Source organism: Hyperolius riggenbachi, chromosome 11 (genome assembly GCF_040937935.1).
Source record: "Hyperolius riggenbachi isolate aHypRig1 chromosome 11, aHypRig1.pri, whole genome shotgun sequence".
In the NCBI taxonomy this organism is placed as follows: Eukaryota; Metazoa; Chordata; class Amphibia; order Anura; family Hyperoliidae; genus Hyperolius; species Hyperolius riggenbachi.
Genome location: NC_090656.1, coordinates 96,183,196 through 96,204,068, shown reverse-complemented (window position 1 = coordinate 96,204,068; position 20,873 = coordinate 96,183,196).

Here is a 20,873-nt window from a genome sequence, read left to right as displayed (position 1 = left end):
TGTTATTTCTGAAAATATGGGCTACAAGGTGGTGAAAAGGGCGCCCAAGTTTTCTTTTTTGGCTACAAGATTTTCAATTCGGCTACAAAAGGGCGTCCCTTTGTAGCCCAAGGTTTTTGATTCTGCTACAAAAGGGCACCCTTTTATAGCTGAGATTTTTGATTTGGGGGTGCAGGGGGGTTAGGATTAGGCATCACAAGTGTGGGGGGGGGGGGTCTTAGGGTTAGGCACCACCAGGGAGGCGTTAGGCACCACAAAGGGAGGGGGGGTTAGGGCTAGGCATCACCAGGGGAGAGTTCTGTGTGAGAGTAGGGAGAAGTTAGGTCATAGTAATCACCAGGGGAATCTTAGGGTTAGGCACCACCAGAGGGTCTTAGGGTTAGGCACCACTAGGGAGGGGTTAGGGTTGAGATGGCCGTTATACAGTGGGATGTGAAAGTTTGGGCAACCTTGTTAATCGTCATAATTTTCCTGTATAAATCGTTGGTTGTTACGATAAAAAATGTCAGTGAAATATATTATATACTGTAGGAGACACACACAGTGATATTTGAGAAGTGAAATGAAGTTTATTGGATTTATAGAAAGTGTTCAGTAATTGTTTAAATAAAATTAGGCAGGTGCATACATTTGGGCACTGATGTCATTTTATTGATACTGAGTTGGGGAACATTCTAAAAGCAATAACCGCATAGGTTTTTGACAGTATAGCAGCCCCAAGACACAGACAATACATTCTGCAAGGTTAGATGCCAATGATCATAAGAAAAACAATGTTAATTAGGTATATAGAACTAGGCAAAGATGATATTTTTGCTATTAGTACATGTAACGCAACCAAACATAACAAATGTGCTTGCTTGCACACAAAGAAGCAACTGACCAATATGCACCTTAACCACTTAAAGACTTGCTGACTTATAAAAAGTCCTGCTAGAGCCTCTTAATGGCTCCAGGACGTTTTTATAAGTCAGACAGTGCTGCTGCCGCTGTGTGCGCTCCCGCGCGTGCAAGTGCATCCCCGTGCACATGCATGTGAAAATTGTGAAAAAAAACCCACCCCCCCAAAAAATACACCTCTATTTCCAAATGATATATTGTCACCATACTTTGCACTAGGGACATAATTAAAATCTTGTGATAACCAGGACAATTAGGCAGATAAAATGTGTGGGTTTTATGTACAGCAGCAGTGTTTATATTAAAACCATAGGGGATGAAATTGGAGAAATAGTGTATTTTTTCATTTTTTCCTTGTATTTCCCTTTAAAATGCATAGAAAATAAAGTAATTACTGAAAACAAATATTAACTCTGAAAAGCCCAATTTGTGGTGAAAAAAAAAACAAGATATAGATCATTTCATAGTGATTAGTAGTGATTAAGCTATTGGCAAATGAAAGGGATGAGCACTGAAAGGTGAAAATCGCTCTTGTCCGTTAGGGTAAAAAACGCCTTGGGGTGAAGTGGTTAATTGACTAGCATTGTACGCATCAACGTGTACGCTCCTGCATATATTGCGTAGTAACAGCAGAATCCATTGCACCACACCTCAACAGATGTGGAGCGAATTGGTCATCATTCCAGTGCCCAAAACAGAACCCATCACAACACAATGTGTAAGTGAGAAAGTACCTTTAGTGAATGAAAGTTTAGTTCAGGTTTGCTTTAATCAAAGAACTTACTCAAAGGTAAGGCAATAAACAGTAACGTTGGAGGGTAGAATGCATGCCTATTTACCATCTGCCTAGTATAAAGCAGCAGACTTTTTGCGAAGCAGGCAAAAAGAGCACCAGAGGCACCCTGTTAGAAATGGTGCCACCATAGGCAGCAATGTTAAAAGCCGCCATCAGTGGCTATAAACGGTAATTTGGGCGCCCGGAGACAGGTAACCCTGGCACCCGCTATTTACTGTTTATAACTGCTATTTACCATTTATAGCCACTAATCGTGGTTTCAACATTGTGGCCTATGACGCAAACTATGTGGTGTTAGGGTCAGGAGGCAGGTGTCTATAGGTTTACAAGTGTGTGTGAAAGATCCATAGGGGTTAAAGACAAAGTTAGGCTCCAGGGGGAGTTAACGTTAAGCACCAAGGTGGTTAAAGTTAGGCACCAGGGAGCATTAGGTTAGCCACCACCAGGCGGATTAAGGTTAGCCATCACGGGGGGGGGGGGGGGGGGGGGATGTTAGGGGTTACCCACCACGGGAAAGGGGGATATTAAGGTTAGGAGTCACCAGGGTGGTTAAGGTTAGGCACTACCAGAAAGAGTTATGGTTAGGCACCTCCAGAGGGTCTTAGGGTTAGGAATCAGTAGAGGGAGGGTTCTGTGTTAGAGTAAGGGTTAGGTTAGGCCATAGTCAAATATTGGTAAAGATTGCTGATATTTTACAGTAGAATCTCTTTATAGTAAACTCTGCCTGGGTCCTGACCATGCACCTGTGTACAATGTATGACATCCTGATTGAGTAAACTTCTGATAGAGTAAACTACTTGAACAGGTCCCTTGAAGTTCAGTATAAAGGGATTCTACCGTACTATCATGTAATTTACCATTATTCTACTTGCGGGTATCTCCGGCGCCCTTTTTACTGGGCACCTTTTTTTTTACACAACTTTTTAGTGTTTCACTGAGAAATTGATTTTATATAAACCTCCCTGGCGGTAAGCCCGACCTACGTTCGGGCTCGCCACCGCAGGGGATCACATGGCCCTGGGAGGATTTTTTTTAATAAAACAAGCTTTATATTGTTGAACTAGCACTTCGCTAGCTAACCATGTGGCCCAAGTGCCTCCGGTCCCCCCCGATCGCCCCCGATCACCGCGCTAATACATACCCCCCAGGGATCCCGCGATGGCGCAGCCGCAGCCTTCACCTCCAGGCTTCGCTATGTGGAGGATCGGAACTGAGCATGATGTCATGTCTGATCATCGCCATAGCGACGAGTGAAGCTGAATAGAGAAGCTGAGTCTCTCGCGGGATCGCGGACGGGTAAATATAGCCGGCGGCGATTGGGGGGCTCAGAGAGGTGCCGGGGGACTTGGGACACATACGGTAGTTAGCTAGCCTAGTGCTAGCTAACAAATAAAAAACATTTTTTATTAAAAAAAATCCCTCCCGCAGACGCAGCCACTGCAACTGCGTACCGCCAGCCAGGGAGGTTAAACATCAGGTCACATCTAACTCCAGACATTTAGCACTCAATCTAAAATTAAAAATATATATGTTGTTAGGCATTTACAACAATACACAAAACTTTTCACAATTTTCTAGAATATTTTGTAGCTTTTTGTAATGTTTAGTTGCTAATTGACCTTTTTTTCTACCTACTATTGCCCATAAAGCCTCTGTATTCTAAACTCCCTCACCAACACTCTTCCTCCAAACGAAACAAACATTGAAACTGAGTGGTGCCACACTTTGTCAGTAATTTCTTCAGTATTTAAAATAAATGCTCTTCTTTTCAGTTACATATCATTCATGATAATTCTCTCTTGAGTTTTTCTAACCACACTTGGCATGTTCAAAAGACCCTTCTAGTACTGTTCAGCATAAACATTTACTTTGAAGTATACAACATTACTGGCTTAGATCTGAACTCCAAGAACGCCTTTACATCAACAGCTCAAGTATCTATAGGCATCATTATCTCAGCAAGTAATGTACACTAAATACCCATCTGAAAAGAATGTTCATATCATCTCTGGCTGCTCTTACTTGAACAGAAGATCTCAGTTGCAGGGACAAACACTAAAGCAGGGTTCACACTTTGCAAATGTGCATGCATTTTTCCACAATGTGAAAAAGCTTCAGAACTGAAAGGCCATGTAAATCAATAGGCTTATTCACATCTAATGTACATTTTTTTTCACATAGAGAAAAATAAACAAAGCAAGCAAACAAACAAAAAATTGTAAGCCTATTTTCGAATACTATGTACATTTTCTCTAATTTTTACATTACCTGCTGTGGGAAAAAGCACAGATATTTTTCGCATTACAAAGATGCTGAGTGTCCGGAAAAACATGTTACAGTACATACAAAGATAAGTATGGATGGGCAACCGATGTCAGAGACGTATGGAGGCTGATATATTTATTTCCTTTTGGAAATGCCTAGTTAAACACAGTGTTCCCAAGTACTTTAAAGAGAATCCAAGATATCAAAAATAGTAAAAAAATATTACCTGAATCAGCTTGTCTTGCTTATACAAATGCTCCACTTTTTGTTGTTCTTCACCGCTCCTGCCATCCATCAGGTCTCTGGAAAAGTACTTCTGGGCCGCGGCACATTCACAAAAGTGCACATAACGGCCTGAGCTCCAGACATGCTCAGTAAGTCCTCTTTAGCTCTTTTTTTTCTAGGAGGAGGCGGAGGAGAGGCAGGGAAGAGGAGTGGAAGGAGCATTCCTGATGCTGGAGTGGGCATTAAGCAGCAGTCCCTCTCCTGCAAAGGCCACCCCTTGCTGTATAAGGGGCAGACAGACTCTTTTTCACCAATTTCAGGGGGCTCATTGCAGAGGCCAGAGGGCAGGGGCAAACCCAGGATTTTCAATGGGTGGATTTCTGAAAGTTCTACCTCAGCAATGCACAATGCAATATCATAATATGGTACATCATGCTGGTACACATAATGCAATTTTGCGGCCCATTGACAGGATCTGACAATTATTTCCTAAATGTCCGATCTGCTTCCTATCGACGGGATTGATCAGGAGCAGTTTGGATACAGATAATAATGAGGACAGCCGATATTGCTAATGAAGGGGAAAGTGAAGCATTCACACAGTAGGGAACAGGGCTGTGCTCATACCTGAATCTGTTATGTTCCCCATAGCTGCTCCATGCTCTGTACACATGCTGCTGCTCCATCCAAAGTCAACTGTAGGCAGGAAAGAAATAGTGCAGGCAGCAGCACTGTGCTGTGAGCTGCAGGATGCCTGCAGATATTCTGGTGTCTGAACATGTGCCTGTCACCAGACACTGCACCGGCCCTGGTCTGAGGGGGGATTCTGGGCAGCTGTAATCCTCCCCTGCGTTTGCCTATGGAGGAGGCAGAGAAATGAACAAGAAGGGCACAGAGGTATGTAATAGACTATCTAACATGCGTCTGCCATACCCATTAAGGAGGCCATTCTATATTGGAATACGAATTGTTACACTGCGCCCTATAAAGCACATTGCTGTATGCACTGATTAGCAACACTGATGCTTCCAGACGCACTGCTCCCACTCGCAATATAACTGTCGATGCGTTGATCGCATTGCATAACAACATTTCAGTTGAAAGAACTTGGTAACACAGTGCTCTTTTTGAATGTATCAACATTCTTGTTGCCAATACCCCTCATTAAACTATTGATGTATTTGGGGACATCACCACACACACCCAATCATAATCCACTTCAGGCTTAAGCCTTTGCCCCAGTATGCCAACCTAATGGGCACAGTGGGAGGGAATTTTAAACTTCTTTTTATAGTCAATCTATTCTGCTTGTCCTCATGTATGCTTGATAAGACAGGGGTGTTCCCTGTGAAACGCATCACAATACATACGTTTTTAAAAACAGCATCTTCCTCTCACTGTGGTTAACTCTGCTCTGTCCGCTTGCTGTCATACCTTACCTCCTCACATTGCCAGGGGAACCCACCTGTACTGGCCGGGCTCAACTGATTGCACGCCTCAGTGTGTCTGCTTCTTACAAGCCACCTGCATCAACCAGGAACCACGATCACAAACTCACGAGTTCTACGCATGGTCCACGACTCAAGAGGGACACAAGTGTAATTTCTGGCAAACCCACATAAGTCACACCAGCCTCTACAAATAGGTGAAACCTTTTGGCCCTTCGTCCCCATCCATTACAGTGAGTGCTCTCTCTTTTCTCTGTCTCCTTCATCCAGCACTGTTCCATAGTGCAGTCCGGCCCATCGAAGTGGATCGGGTCCAAATCCACAACCAAATGACATCCATAAAAGGTGTAACGTAATGAAGAGCAGAGGCGCCAAAAGATTAAAACCAACTATTAAAACGTTTAAAAATGCTTAGGAGGCAGTGGTGGACATACCTCCTACAAGCAGACACAAGAAGCTGTGTATTCAAAAAAAGGTTAATTTTATTGGTACACTCCCAGGGGGTAATCCATTAAAGGTGTGTACGCACCTTTAAACACTTTGGGGTTCCGGGCTCATTTACATGAGTAACACACTTAAGGTAATTAATAGTGATTATCGTGATCTTCCAATTATGATTACACAAAATTTTGTGTAAATTTTCACAACTAGGCCATATGTAATTACGATTTGGAAATTCAATCGACTTCATGACATGTAACCCATTTGTAATTTTGCATAATTTTGTGCCGACTAACGGTTAATACCAAATGCTTTTGTCACCAAAATTGCTTATTTTTCAAAAAGACCTTTTAGTTAAGAATGCAAAGGAAAAATGGCTTTTAAACTCAGAAAAATTACAGTTTAAAAAACATTTTCCCTTTGCATTTTTTAAAGTCCCAAACTACAAGGTCTTTTTTCTATTAACCCCTAAATTCAGCACAGAATTATGCAAAAATTATGCAAAATTATGGTTCCTGTTTATGGTTTCAAGCAAAATTCAAATTTTTCTGAAATGTTGCATTATGATTTTACATCGTAATTGTGAATTAGGATGCAAAATCATGATCATGTGAAATTTGTGCTAATCACTAGTAATTAATTACCACTCTTTTTTTCTTTAAGAATACTGAATCATTACAAAAGAAATACAAATGAACAATGAAAGGCTGTTCATAGCAGGAGTGTTGATGAACCCCTCCTTCCCTGTAAACCACAAACACAATTACAAACACAAAAATTACAAAAGGCAGACTTCTCCCACACCCCCATGTAATTGGGCAGAATCTTTCCTCAAATCCACAAAAATAATTGGCTACATTTTTCATGCCCTCTCTTGCCATAGTTAGATAGTGTGCCTCCCAAATCTCTAGTATCACTGGTGGGGACCTGTAAATAATAAATAAAGACGGTTACTCACTTGCAGCCTGGCTCCTCATGACAGTCTTCACCAGTAGGAAGAAGCAAGCAAATATTTAATGCTCAATCTTGCGGCACATTGAACCTTTTTTTGCTCACTATGGCCCATATGCAATTCATATTTTCACCTGAGTTTTCTCCTAGGAGATAATTTTTCAACTTCGATTTAAAATAACTTTCCAGCACTTTTCAACTAAAAAAGTACCGAAGAGTTGGAGAAAAAAGGACTATCAGACTTATTTTGTGTATTTTCTTGATTTCTGGTAGCTTTAGGCTACTTACACACCAAGACGGAGCAAGACACTCCGCATCACGTGGCCAATCAGCGGCCGCCAGTGCAGTCCATATTAAGTAGCCATGTGCGCGGCTACTGTAGCGCCTCCCCGCCTCCTCTCCGCCCCCCCACTGAGCATGTGCAAACAGTCTAACGCGACTAAAGCCGCTAGAACGCACAGCATGCTGCACTTTCACTACAACGTGCAGCGTTACATGTAACGCAACGTGGGCAGTGTGAACAGCCCACTTGTGTTACATTGCTGTGCGTTGGGGGAGCGTTACAGGCTGCACTAATGTGCGCCTGTAACGTCCCTGTGTGGAAGCAGCCTATAAGGCATTTTATTGATAAGTTTGAAAATAACACCTAGGAGAAAACTCAGGTGAAAAAGTGAATTGCATATGAGCCTATGAATTTTCACAATAATGGCATAGATTTTCGACTTTGCACATTTCCGCAAATTCTCAACCAATTTTTGGGGCAGAAATGAATTGAAGATCGCTTTCGACTTTAGTGGTTAAAGATTTCTGATCCCAACGAAATTCCAATTTCTACAAATGCCGATTTTTAATTCCGTGGATTTCTGCAGGAATTGGAATTTCCGACTTCCATTTAAAGTTTTTTTTTGTTTTTTTTGTTTTACCTTTTGGTTAATAAAGTTATGTAATTTAAAGAGAACCAGAGACAATAAAATAACATATTTATACATACCTGGGGCTTCCTCCAGCCCCATCATCCTGGATCGCTCCCACGCCGCCTTTCTCCGCTGCCTCTGTCCGCCGGTACCGGGTCCCGTCATTTCGGCCAATCAAGCCAGTCAACGTCAGTGCAGTGCGCTCCCTCCGTACTGTGCAGGCGCATGCGTACAGAGCCAGAGGGAGCCCCTGCGCATGCATACAACTGGCCGCATCTGGCGGAAGTGACAGGACCCAGTACGGCGATAGAGGCAGCAGAGGACGGCGGCGTGGGAGCGATCCAGGATGATGGGGCTGGAGGAAGCCCCAGGTATGTATAAAATCTTTCTTTCATTTTTAAAATGCGTTCGTCTCTGGTTCCCTTTAAGAAAAGGTTGTTTTTACGGAATCTGCTATATTTCTCGGACGTCCACCATTATGCAGACATCCGCGATACACTTCCGAATTCTCTGATTGGTCAAATACTCCCAAATCAGAAGTATTGATAACGCGAAAGTTTACCATGCATATTGTAATTCCGCAGAAATTTTAGACCAATCCCAAGAATCTGATACTACTGAGAATTTTGTGATTGGCCTTAATTTTCCAATTTTAGGTCAATCACAAGACTCGGAATACGAAAATACTCTGTACTATTGGACCAATTAGAGAATGAGGAGGTTTACTGTGAAAATCAGAATTCCACAGAAATTATAGGCCAATCACAAGACTGGGAAAAACTTGGTAGTATTCGAGTCTTGTGATTGGTCTAAAATTTCTGTATTCTGATTTCCTTGGATAATTTCTGCATTCTGTATTTAGTGCAATGCTTCTGAGTTCTGTGATTGGGCTAAGATATCCGAGTTGCGGTAACACAGCATTACCGCAGAATTCCGATTTCAGCATGCCAAATTTTCAATTTTAAGAAAATTGATTTTAGGCCTCTTTCACAGCGGGACGGTGCGTTTGATGCGACGTTAAGGTCGCATAACGTGCCTCTAATGCAACGCATTGAAAGACTATAACTTGGACGTTATAGTACATTCTTTAGCCCTGCGTTTGGTGCGCCGTTTTCGTTGCACAATGATGGAACGACACACAGACTTAATATTGCTGTGCGTTAGTCTGCGTTATAACATTTTCTAACGTGCGACTTTAACGTCGCACTGTGAAAGAGGCCTTAAAGTTTAGATATATATTTTTTTTAAATGTGGTTATTGTGTGGTGACAAATAATCTATCTACCAATTGGTAGTGAAAATGTACATATATGAAACAAAAGAGCAGGAAATGTCATGCCAGGGTTTTTCAAGGGGTCAGTATGCAGCGTGTAATGACCACCTGGAAACTCAGTGGAACTGGCAACGCTTTGTCCATGGATCACTGTTACAGCTTCAATATTGCTGTACTGTTTACAGATGTAAAGTATGTATAAAACAGGCAGCCCCCAAAATAGAGTACATGGCGTCTCGGTGCCAGTCAGTTAGGCGCAGGGAGAGCTGTATGACAGCTCTCCCTGCTGCTGCTAAACTCAGGGGTGGCATTAAATACTATTCCCCCCCAGTGTTGACGGAACTCGGAGGTAGATGTAATTCGTGGGCTGGTAGCTAACAGAGCCCCAAATTACTGATAAATGGGGTGCACAGCATAGCTTTGCTGCCATGACAGCGCTGAAATAACCTTACTCGCCTCAAAATAAACATGTATTATTGTCAGTTTCATATATTGATTTAATTATTATAGATTCAGATTTGGAATCCTGGTATTCTATAAAGAGGACACACATTTCCCCCAGCATATCTGCTCCACTTCCTGTGGGAGGGGGAACTAATTGTACTTTCTTGTTGGTGGGGAGCTTTTCTTAGTTACACTGTCCCTGCCATAGTAAGAGTGATCTCATTCTAGGTATGGTGATTTTGTTTTTAAGCGTTAGCTTGCTCAACTCTACTTGTTACACATCTCCCTGATTTTTCCTATGCTAGAGATGAGAGCAGTGAAGTCACAGGACAGCTTCCTAGATACCCATTGCAGTGCTGTTAGCTAATGTGACAGACAGAATGCTGATTGTTGTTACCTGTGATATGCTGCACTGTATTTGGACATAGGTAGAGATATAGCGAACGGTTCGCCGGCGAACTTTGGTGGTTCGCGTTCGCCTGGAACAGGCGAACTTTTGCGGAAGTTTGATTCACCCCATAATGCACTATGAGGGTCAACTTTGACCCTCTACATCACAGTCAGCAGGCACATTGTAGCCATTCAGGCTACACTAAGCCCTGGAGCCCCACCCCCCCTTATATAAGGCAGGCTCGCCGGCCATTAGAGTCACTCGTCTGCCTGCTATTAGACAGACTAGGGCGAGCTGCTGCAGATTGTTCTCCTAGGGACAGATTAGTTAGGTTCTTGACTGCTTAGCTTGCTCCTGGCTGATTATTATTGCTTTTATAGCACCCCTCAACAGCTCTTTTCAGAGCTAATCCTGTTCCTTTTTTTTGTGTGTGAGTGTGTCAAACTGACACTTTTGTTGCAGACACAGGCTTGCTAATTCATACTGTGTGTGCCACTGCCAGCAACCCAGCACATTCAGTGAGTACCTGTGTGTGTGACATTGTACTACCCAGTACTGCATATACCCAGTACCTGTTGTGTTGAGTGAACCCAGCTCACTGCATCTAACTACCTGTTGTGTTGAGTGAACCCAGCTCACTGCATCTAACTACCTGTTGTGTTGAGTGAACCCACCTCACTGCATATAACTACCTTTATTGTTCAGTGAACCCACCTCACTGCATATAACTACCTTTACTGTTGAGTGAACCTCACTGCATATAACTACCTTTACTGTTGAGTGAACCCACCTCACTGCATATAACTACCTGTTGTGTTGAGTGAACCCACCTCACTGCATATAACTACCTTTACTGTTGACTGAACCCACCTCCCATGTCCACGCAGGCAAGTAAAGGACGCTCCAGTGATCTCATGGTGATGTCAGACATGCGGACATTCTTTAGTCCAACGTTTCGCCGTAGCCCTTCCGGATCCACCCTCCACCAATGCCTGGACCGGCAGGTAGCCGACCACCTGGCCTTGAGGGTGGATGTAGACACTGCGAGCAGCGACGATGAACCCTTGGACTACTGGTTGCGCAGGCTTGACCTGTGGCCAGAGCTGTCCCAATTTGCCATACAACTTCTCTCTTGCCCTGCTGCAAGCGTCCTGTCAGAAAGGACCTTCAGTGCAGCTGGAGGCATTGTCACTGAGAAGAGAAGTCGGCTAAGTCACGACAGTGTTCAGTACCTGACCTTTATCAAAATGAATGAGGAATGGATCACGGAGTGCTACTGCCAGTGCTGGGCGTAATGGAAAAAACTACGCTTACGGATCATTACGCGTAATTTTACGCTATTACGCATTACGGAATTACGCTTACGTAGACATTCATTTACGGTACATGTCTGTAATTACGCATAGCCCTTACGCAATTACGCGTAAGAATACCGTAATTAAGGTTGTTACGTTATTGGCTTACGCGTAAATTCCTACTAGCAATTAATGCGGTCATGCTGCCAAGCGGAAAAGTTGACGCATGGATCAATGTTAGGTAGCCGCCGACTTTAAGGGTTAATAGCAAAGCCCACTTAATTGCTAAGAGCCTCAAATTTGGAGAATATATTAAGGAGATCAGAAGGAATAAGAGGAAATTTTTTTTTTCAAAAAGACCTTATAGTTTTTGAGAAAATCGATGTTAAAGTTTCAAAGGAAAAATATATACATTTAAAAACCCGCCGACTTTAACGGTTAATAGCAAAGCCTGCTTAAAATTTAGGAACACCAAATTCACAGGGTATATTAAGGGGATCAGTGGGAATAAGAGGAAAAACATTTTTTCAAAAAGACCTTATAGTTTTTGAGAAAATCGATTTTTAAGTTTTAAGGGCAAAAATGTCTTTTAAATGCGGAAAATGTCAGTTTTTTTTGCACAGGTAACAATAGTGTTTTATTTTCATAGATTCCCCAAAGTGGGAAGAATTTTACTTACTTCGTTCTGAGTGTGGGAAATATAAAAAAAAAACGACGTGGGGTCCCCCCTCCCAGACCTCTTTAACCCCTTGTCCCCCATGCAGACTGGGATAGCCAGAATGCGGAGCACCGGCCGCGTGGGGCTCCACACCCTGACTATACCAGCCCGCATGGTCCATGGATTGGGGGGTCTCGGAAGGGGAGGGGCAGCCAAGCTTTCCCCTCCCCCTCCGAGCCCTTGTCCAATCCAAGGACAAGGGGCTCTTCTCCACCTCCGTTTATAGGTGACATGTGGGAGAGGCGGGGAGGGCAGCGGAGCCGGCGGGACTTAGCGTCCTTCACCCGACAGAGCTCTGAGCTATATAGCTCAGAGCTCTCTAAAGCATCTTTGTATTTGGGCTCCAAGGAGCCCCATTGGTCCTTAGCAGACCAATGGGGTTCCTTCTGATTTAAAGGAACCCCATTGGTCTGCTAAGGACCAATGGGGCTCCTTGGAGCCCAAATACAAAGATGCTTTAGAGAGCTCTGAGCTATATAGCTCAGAGCTCGGTCGGGTGAAGGACGCTAAGTCCCCGCCGGCTCCGCTGCCCTCCCCGCCTCTCCCACATGTCACCTATATACATGCTGGCACCCATGGGTGCCAGCATGCATATGGGTGACAGGTGTGGGCGGAGTGGACGGCGGGAGCCGGCGGGGACTTAGCGTGTATGCGGCGGCCCTACGGGTGAGCGGCGAGTGACGTCGGGTGCGGTGGAGTTACAAAGTAACAAAGTTGTTACATTGTAACAACTTTGTTACATTGTAACTGATTAGTATATTTCCGAGGATATTGCGTGGGAACTGGCTTTTAAAGGGACAGGTAAGTATTAATGGTTAATTAAGAATATTAAAGGACTTTTTTCGTGGTTATGTTTTTTGTTCAATTAAAATACTTTTTCTATGTGTTTGTGTGTTTATTTACTTTTAACTCTTAAAGGAAATGGGTAAGGGGTACAAGTACCTCTATACTCATTTCTCCTGGGAGGGGGGGTGGGCATCTGGGGGACCCCTTTTTAAAGGGGACTCCCAGATGCCACCATGAACCCCCCCCCCCAGGAAATCGCGGCCTCCACCGCCCATCGGAGGTGGAGAAGAGCCCCTTGTCCTTGGATTGGACAAGGACTTGGAGGGGGAGGGGAAAGCTTGGCTGCCCCTCCCCTTCCGAGACCCCCCAATCCATGGACCATGCGGGCTGGTATAGTCAGGGTGCGGAGCCCCACGCGGCCGGTGCTCCGCATTCTGGCTATCCCAGTCTGCATGGGGGACAAGGGGTTAAAGAGGTCTGGGAGGGGGGACCCCACGTCGTTTTTTTTTTAATACTTCCCACACTCAGAACGAAGTAAGTAAAACTCTTCCCACTTGGGGGAATCTATGAAAATAAAACACTATTGTTACCTGTGCAAAAAAAACTGACATTTTCCGCATTTAAAAGACATTTTTGCACTTGAAACTTAAAAATCGATTTTCTCAAAAACTATAAGGTCTTTTTGAAAAAAATTTTTTTCCTCTTATTCCCACTGATCCCCTTAATATACCCTGTGAATTTGGTGTTCCTAAATTTTAAGCAGGCTTTGCTATTAACCGTTAAAGTCGGCGGGTTTTTAAATGTATATATTTTTCCTTTGAAACTTTAACATCGATTTTCTCAAAAACTATAAGGTCTTTTTGAAAAAAAAAATTTCCTCTTAATCCTTCTGATCTCCTTAATATATTCTCCACATTTGAGGCTCTTAGCACTTAAGGGGGCTTTGCTATTAACCCTTAAAGTCGGCGGCTTTTTTATATTATACGGGAGCGTAATATTACGCGATTACGGCAGACTGTGTAATTTCAATGGGAGTTTACTGTCTTACGCGTAATTTGTTACGCGTAATAACGTAACCTACGGTCTACGCGTAATTAATTACGCGTAATACCGTAACCTTACACGTAACGCTTACGGTGCATTTGTAGTGAATTACGATGCGTAATTACGCTAATGCGTAATTTCGGCCCAGCACTGGCTACTGCACGACCGAAGACTAAGTCAGTCCCCACACACAGCATCTCTGCCTGCAGGCCACTTGCCTTCTCCGCCACCACCAACAGGGTCCAGGACTCTAGGCGGATTCCTGAATTTTTAAGGCTGCTGCTAGCAGCGGCCGCTGCACTCATTTTTCTGGTGCGTGTACATGCCTGACTAATTTTTCTGGCTGCACTGCGGGCGGCTGCAACAAAAAAAACAAAAGGCATGTACATGTGCCCATCCCCCCTTCGTGATCATTACCTTGCCGCGGTGAAGGGGCTTGCGTATCACAATGAAGCAATGACCGCCGGCTATTTGAGTGTCTCGGGTGGGGGTGGCACACAAAAGATAATAAGGTTGTTGCTTCATTGTGGTCAGGCTAAATTTGATCAGCTGGACAGTCACTGTTGTTCTATCATTGAGCTACCACAGCCCGGCGACCATATGGGCTTGAAAACCGCCACGGCCTACACTCTCGCCACGGTGCGCACCAGTCCAGCACGGCCGTCACTACGCAAACAGCTGTTTGCGGTGCGTTACACAGTGAGTTTGGTGTGTCAGTGTGAAGCAGAACTCTAATTACACTCCCTGATTGATGTATACACATGCAAGATGTTTTAAAGCACTTTAGGCCTGCAATTTAGCATTCAATGTGATTTCTGCCCTTAAAACGCTGCTTTGCGTCAAATCCAGATTTTTCCCCGGGACTTTGGGCATGTATCCCACTCCGCCATGCCCCCCTCCAGGTGTTAGACCCCTTAAAACTTTTCCATCACTTTTGTGGCCAGCATAATTTTTTATATTTCTCAAAGTTCGCCTCCCCATTGAAGTCTATTGCGGTTTGCGAACTTTTCCGCAAACTGAACCTTCCACGAAATCGGAGGTTCGCTACATCACTAGACATAGGTTATGTCTGAGCAATATAATCTGTGCTATGCAAGATTTTATGTAATTGCACTGTCCCTGCCATGGTAAAATGACATCCTACATCTCATTCCAGAATGTTTAATTCTCAATAAACACTCAGCTTTTACCCCTATTGCACTGTGGAGTTCATTCATCATATACGCAACAAGTGTTCCTGGCAAATATACTTATGGTTTGCACTGATAATAAAATAATTAAAAAATTGATGTGGGGGTCTCCCCTCCGAAGCCTCCCTAACCCTTAGTCACTTAGCATGCTGGTATGGCCAGAATACGGAGCCCGGACCGCATGGGACTCTGTAGCCTAAGCTATACCAAGCTGCTTGGTCCATGGCATAGGGAGAGTTATTTTCCAATCTATGGACATAGCATTCACAGCACCCTGCCATGACATCATTACTAATATGTTAGCCTGCTGTACCTTACACACCGCATGGGGCCCACTTCATTCATTCTGCATAGGGCCCACTGTTGGCTTTGTCCGCCACTGGATTTTTATTATATGCCTGGGAAGGCCTTAAATTAATTTTCTATTTTGTTGAAATAAACGCTATACCTTTATTTCAGCTCTATGAAGTATTTTTCTAATCATTACTATAACTCTCAACACCGGCCATTAGATGAGATCGCTAAAGGCAGATAAGTGTGAAATAGTTTTTAGCCACCATTAATTAAAATATCTGACTATGCTTGCAATTTATCTCTACCCACAACCTTGTGTATGATCAAAGCCTGCTATGGACACTTGTTTGTTTAAGGGAAAGTGATGGCTTTGTTAAAGGGAAAGCCACTGGAAAAAATAAGTGCCATTTGTGTAAATTAGCCATAAGACATTGAGCCCACTTGACCCAGTATTTTGTGGTCGTTGTCCTGCTGAAAGAAGAGTGCTACGGGTGACTGGAGCAGTGCAGAATCATGGCGTGGGCTCAGGACAGCTGCAGGAAGTTGGTAGAAGCCCCAGGTAAGTTGTTGTTTTTTGCTTTAGGTTCATTTAAGTCACAGGTGTCGAACTCCAGGCCTGGAGGGCCAGATCCATGCAGTGTTTTGCATGGACTGAGAAAGAGAGGAATGTGTTCTACCTGATGGACCACACCTTTACTGATTCAGACCTATCAATTCATTTGAGCTGTATCAAAAATGTGTGAGGACCTCGGCCCTCGCAGGACCGGTTTGACATCCCTGCTTTAAGTCCTGCATCTGGAGTGATCTGAGGATGTTATAAGCTAGGGCCAGAGGTCCTCCAGCATCCAAGGCTTAGACACCAAATTTCCCCCCCCCCCCATCCATCCCCCCCAGCCATCACACACTGATTGCTACTAGAGTAAGAGGCGCCCCAGAGTCCCCAACACCTTAATCTCTAGTTATCTGGCTTGCAGTCACTGCTATGTATCCACTTTCTTATTTCTCTTTGCTTTAAACACAATAGGGGATACACTGCGCCCTAAGGCTGGAGTCTCTCTCGCCTCTGCCTCGGCCCGGCCATGGCTAGGGCAAGTCCATGCCATTCAAAGCAACAGAGTTGTAAGATATTAATGTGAAATACACCAAATGCTGGTGCAGAGCTGTGAAAAAACAAGTGAGCTGTGCTAAAACAAGTGTAATTACACTGTACATCTGGCTGTAAAGCATTTATAAAAAGTGCAAGGTGATTGAAAAACACGTTTAGCTTTATGGACACATTATAATAATATTCAGGATAGACAGCGAGCCACAAGATTTCTGGCGCCATTGGAAGCCATTCTGTTAAGAGCGAATCCTTCAGCATTGTTCATTATTCATAAACCACCAGTGCAATTGTGTGTTGCTGTGAGCCAGGTCAATTGTTGTCAGTCTCACTGACCACAACTGCAGCCATTTGTTAGTTCACGCACTGCAGAGATAAAGTTAATCTCCCAGCTACGTCCAGAGATAAAATATGTATATATGAGCTGTGATTTTTTTTTGCAAACATATTTTTTGTTAGGTTCCATTTCTGTGATAATGGCATCGCGGGGCAAAAAGGACGGCTGGGCCGACGACCTCACATTCTCCAGGGCAGTCAAGTCATACATGTGAGCATATTAGACGATCAAAGATATGCAAATTATTCCAGCTTGCATGCAAATTTAATGCATATTGAATGCAGCATGGCATTGGGACAATTAAAAATCCAGGTCTTTGGGCCCGTACACATGCCCAAGTGATGTCAACGTCAGGGATCAGGAGCGGCACACATGCGTGTTAGTTGTGTGGCTGACCACGCACTGTGTTGGGATGGGGGGGGGGGGGGCGATGGAGGGACGATGAGCGGCGCATGCATGACATCATGCGGCGGATGGGCGAACGGCTTGAACAATGAAATCAGAATTGCAGGGGTTGGGTAGATCGGAGGTCATTGGATGCCATATACACACCTGATTGTCGGTTGAGGCTGTCATTATTGGCTGCCTCAGCCGACTTAAGTCAGGCGTGTGTACGAAGCCTTAGACGATGTTTACAGTGGCCGTTGCATTCCCTGTGACAACAAGGATGTATCGCAATGGATCGGGGACAGCGCCATCACACGCTTGCACTGTGTCGGGTACAGTGAAACCTACAGCCAGGGCCGTTTTTTTCATGAAGCAAGGTGAAACACTTGCATCAGGCGCAGACATTACAGGGGCAGCATGTTTGTGAGAGCGAGCTAGGTGAAGAGGTCATCATTGGGGAAAAGCAGCTTGCTGTGCTGTGTGAGGAGTCTGACAGTGAGGACGGGAAGGCAGGAGAGCAGCAGTGTTGGCAGCCAACCAACCAGCCAGCGTGTTATTGTATTGAGCTGCAGCATGTCATGTCCAGTGGCGAAGCAATAGGGGATGCAGGGGATGAAGAGGTTGCGACAGCACCAGGGGCCTTGGACTAGAGGGGCCCTGAAAAACCCTGCTTTACTGGCAGTATCAGCTCTTTATTCGCTCTGTGCTGGTAATAAACACTTCACTAACAAACTGTTCCCTATCCCCTTCTTGCACCAACACTGCAGGTTTTGGTGCACCGTTCAATTGTTACGTATAAAGTACTTGGGGAGGCCTTATGTAAAATGCGCACTGGGGCGGAGCCCAAAGCTTCTTAGCTATGCCACTGGTCATGTCTCAAGTTGTTGCACATGCTCCCTTGCTGAGAACATTAAATGAAGCAGAGTAAATTGTCTGGTGCTGTGTGATCATTCCAAATTTGGGGGCGGGAAGGGGGGGGAGAGGGCATTCTCACAAGTTTTCCTCAGACAGAAAAAAGTGCTTTACCATACCGCAGCCCTCTATACTGCAATACTCCAGCCGCACTGTGACCATAGCATAGATGGTATATTTCAGTCCATTAGACTGCACCACTGTGAACGCAGCCTCAGGGTGGCCGTACACATTACAATGTTTCTGTTTACTTTCATCGCTATTCAATGAAAACATCTAATTGTGCAGAAAAATCTAACTTAATTTTAATCAACTGAGAAATCTGATTGAATTCCCTCCCCCCCTTTTTTTTGATGTTTGAGATTGGGCGTCTTGGAAAATTCAGACCAACTTTACCAAGAATCGTATGGTGTGTGATAGAATGTCAGATTGGATTTAACCTGATAAATTGTTGCTGGAAACAATGGTGGTGTGTGAAAGGTTGCGTTTAGCTGCATATGCATTTGTGTGTTTTTGTCATAATGAAGTGCGTTTTGGGTGCGTTTGCGTTTCGCACATGCGTTTTGTTTGCATTTAACTGCATTTGCGTTTCGCACATATAAATCCCAAGTGCGTTTTTTGTGCATTTTATATGCGTTTCTGTTATGTGTTTTATGCAAATTTTTGGGAATGTGGGCAGTATAAAAACACATTTTTGATATCCTCTCTGGCTCATCCCTACTACTCTCAACAGCAATCAGCAGTACACCATCAAACTTGGTTTTTATACAAAAACGCATAAAAAAGCGCTGTAAATACGCAATAAAGCGCTATACCTCTGTGTCACCATTGACATACATTATGTGCGTTATAGGGCCGGTTTCCACAGATGCTTGGCAGCGATTACCGATAAGCGTCCGGGACTCGTCGGCTAAATGTTCCCATTCAAACACCGTTTACAGTCGATTGTGCAAACGCGGTTTTCCGATCTCGATTTACTGCGTCGTTTCAGGTGACCCTAGAAACCTCATGCCAATGCGATCAATCTACGGCCACGTCTTTATGTCCCCTTGCAGGGACGAAAACCGCTGATCGCGATGGGATGCCGACAATCGCCGCAGGAAGCCTGGCGCTGCCCCCGAACATAACGACGCAGAACGAAAGGCCGGAGGATGCCGCCAAGCATTCGTGTGAACCGGCCCTTAGATGGGTTTTGGATAAATAAGCAGCAAGTTTTGCATTTCAAAAACGTACATTGCAGAACTCAAACAAATGTGGGTACTTATCCGTTAGCCGGGCGCATCCGGCAGGTGGCGCTAATTACTATTCCTCCTCCAGGCCGACATGGATAGTAGGGAAAGATGTAACTCTGGTGGAGTTTTGTCGCCACCTAGAGGATGCGCCCGGCTAACGGATAAGTACCCAAAAGTGTTTTTTCATGCGGCTCAATTGACTTACATTATGCGCATTAATGATAGCGTTTTACGCAATGTTAGCATTGTGCCTACTGTGTTCCTACTCTGTAGGTAACTATTCAGTTCGTCCAAAACTTTATTTATTGTGTGGCCGTGTGAAGAAAGGGAATTGTGCTGGAGGGGAGGTACTTTTCTTCCAGGTCTCTGTATTATGCAAGCTTGTTCCCTTAATTAACCCAGCTGGGTCTGAACAGGGAGATCTGTTAAATGGAGAAAGCAACGGGCGGGCAGCTGCTCACTCTGGGCCTGCTTGTGCTAGAGCAGGAGTCTGCTACACAGTTCTGTGAGTTCAGATAGGAAAAAAAATGTATTTAGGGCTCAGACACACTGTAAGCACTTTTCTGAGCGCTTTTTAGCCTCTAGCGCTTTCTGAGAGCTTTTTAAAAAACCATCCCATTAACTTTCATTAAAATCATGTGATTTTACCGCAATCATGATTTTACTGTGATATTACCACAACATTAATGAAAGTCAATGGGAGCCTTTTTAAAAAGCTCTCAGAAAGCTCTGGAGGCCAAAAAGCGCTCAGAAAAGCGATTATAGTGTTTCTGAGCCCTTAGGGCCCATTCACACTTGCAAATCGCAAAATGCTAGCACTTTTGCTAGTGTTTTGCTCTGGGGATTTTTTGCGATTAACACGAAAAATTGCCATTCATACTTGGGGTGATTTTCCACGATCGCGATCAGGGGCGTCGCTAGCCCTGTTTTAGGGGGGCACGTGCCCCCAATCTTTCCTGGGGTGCCACGGATCTCCCGGCCGCCGCTGCCCCCTCTGTCAGCGGCTCCCTCCAGCCGCCGCCGCCGCGTCTCAGACCTCAGGATCAGGCGGCGAGCCGGCGACCAATCGTGCGGGCGCTAGGACCCAGCGCCCGCACTGATATGCGGAAGTGACATCACTTCCGCATATCGAGCGGGTGCGTCCAGCGCCCGCTCGTACATCTGGTCGGGTCGCTGCTGATCCTGAGGTCTGCTGAGAGGTAGGGGGGGAGCGGCGGCGGCTAGAGAGGGGGCCTCCCTGTCACTCACTCACTCACTCACTCACTCACTCACTCACTAAAGGGGCTCCCTGGCACTCACTCACTCCCTAAAGGGGCTCCCTGGCACGCACTCACTCCCTAAAGGGGCTCCCTGTCACTCACTCACTCCCTAAAGGGGCTACCTGTCACTCACTCACTCCCTAAAGGGGCTCCCTGTCACTCACTCACTCCCTAAAGGGGCTCCCTGTCACTCACTCACTCCCTAAAGGGGCTCCCTGTCACTCACTCACTCCCTAAAGGGGCTCCCTGGCACGCACTCACTCCCTAAAG